The sequence below is a fragment of the Trifolium pratense genome, linkage group LG5 (assembly GCF_020283565.1).
Source record: "Trifolium pratense cultivar HEN17-A07 linkage group LG5, ARS_RC_1.1, whole genome shotgun sequence".
NCBI classification, from domain to species: Eukaryota; Viridiplantae; Streptophyta; class Magnoliopsida; order Fabales; family Fabaceae; genus Trifolium; species Trifolium pratense.
This window is the reverse complement of record NC_060063.1, coordinates 41,004,856-41,007,131: the sequence shown is the minus strand read 5'-3', so window position 1 is coordinate 41,007,131 and position 2,276 is coordinate 41,004,856.

Below are 2,276 nucleotides of genomic sequence, written 5' to 3'. Positions count from 1 at the left end.
CCAAAAAATCAAAGTGCTCCGAAAATGCTCACGGGGGTGTCAAGCAACCTCCATGTACCGTGGCATGACCGTGGCCAAGTAATAAAGATCAAATCCCATGCCTATGCCAAGTTGGACCAAGGCCCCGTCTCGTTTTGCTATAAGCAAGGGCGTGGCAAGGCACGCGGGGGGCCAAAAAATCAAAGTGCTCCGAAATGCACACGGGGGTGTCAAGCAACCTCCATGTACCGTGGCATGACTGTGGCCAAGTAATAAAGATCAAATTCCATGCCTATGCCAAGTTGGACCAAGGCCCCGTCTCGTTTTGCTATAAGCAAGGGCGTGGCAAGGCACGCGGGGGGCCAAAAAATCAAAGTGCCAAAAAATCAAAGTGCTCCGAAATGATCACACGGGGGTGTCAAGCAACCTCCATGTACCGTGGCATGACCGTGGCCAAGTAATAAAGATCAAATTCCATGCCTATGCCAAGTTGGACCAAGGCCCCGTCTCGTTTTGCTATAAGCAAGGGCGTGGCAAGGGGCACGCGGGGGGCCAAAAAATCAAAGTGCTCCGAAATGCACACGGGGGTGTCAAGCAACCTCCATGTACCGTGGCATGACCGTGGCCAAGTAATAAAGATCAAATTCCATGCCTATGCCAAGTTGGACCAAGGCCCCGTCTCGTTTTGCTATAAGCAAGGGCGTGGCAAGGCACGCGGGGGGCCAAAAAATCAAAGTGCTCCGAAAATGCACACGGGGGTGTCAAGCAACCTCCATGTACCGTGGCATGACCGTGGCCAAGTAATAAAGATCAAATTCCATGCCTAGGCCAAGTTGGACCAAGGCCCCGTCTCGTTTTGCTATAAGCAAGGGCGTGGCAAGGCACGCGGGGGGCCAAAAAATCAAAGTGCTCCGAAAATGCACACGGGGGTGTCAAGCAACCTCCATGTACCGTGGCATGACCGTGGCCAAGTAATAAAGATCAAATTCCATGCCTATGCCAAGTTGGACCAAGGCCCCGTCTCGTTTTGCTATAAGCAAGGGCGTGGCAAGGCACGCGGGGGGCCAAAAAATCAAAGTGCTCCGAAATGCACACGGGGGTGTCAAGCAACCTCCATGTACCGTGGCATGACCGTGGCCAAGTAATAAAGATCAAATTCCATGCCTATGCCAAGTTGGACCAAGGCCCCGTCTCGTTTTGCTATAAGCAAGGGCGTGGCAAGGCACGCGGGGGGCCAAAAAATCAAAGTGCTCCGAAATGCACACGGGGGTGTCAAGCAACCTCCATGTACCGTGGCATGACCGTGGCCAAGTAATAAAGATCAAATTCCATGCCTAGGCCAAGTTGGACCAAGGCCCCGTCTCGTTTTGCTATAAGCAAGGGCGTGGCAAGGCACGCGGGGGGCCAAAAAATCAAAGTGCTCCGAAAATGCACACGGGGGTGTCAAGCAACCTCCATGTACCGTGGCATGACCGTGGCCAAGTAATAAAGATCAAATTCCATGCCTAGGCCAAGTTGGACCAAGGCCCCGTCTCGTTTTGCTATAAGCAAGGGCGTGGCAAGGCACGCGGGGGGCCAAAAAATCAAAGTGCTCCGAAAATGCTCACGGGGGTGTCAAGCAACCTCCATGTACCGTGGCATGACCGTGGCCAAGTAATAAAGATCAAATCCCATGCCTATGCCAAGTTGGACCAAGGCCCCGTCTCGTTTTGCTATAAGCAAGGGCGTGGCAAGGCACGCGGGGGGCCAAAAAATCAAAGTGCTCCGAAATGCACACGGGGGTGTCAAGCAACCTCCATGTACCGTGGCATGACTGTGGCCAAGTAATAAAGATCAAATTCCATGCCTATGCCAAGTTGGACCAAGGCCCCGTCTCGTTTTGCTATAAGCAAGGGCGTGGCAAGGCACGCGGGGGGCCAAAAAATCAAAGTGCTCCGAAATGAACACGGGGGTGTCAAGCAACCTCCATGTACCGTGGCATGACCGTGGCCAAGTAATAAAGATCAAATTCCATGCCTATGCCAAGTTGGACCAAGGCCCCGTCTCGTTTTGCTATAAGCAAGGGCGTGGCAAGGCACGCGGGGGGCCAAAAAATCAAAGTGCTCCGAAATGCACACGGGGGTGTCAAGCAACCTCCATGTACCGTGGCATGACCGTGGCCAAGTAATAAAGATCAAATTCCATGCCTATGCCAAGTTGGACCAAGGCCCCGTCTCGTTTTGCTATAAGCAAGGGCGTGGCAAGGCACGCGGGGGGCCAAAAAATCAAAGTGCTCCGAAAATGCACACGGGGGTGTC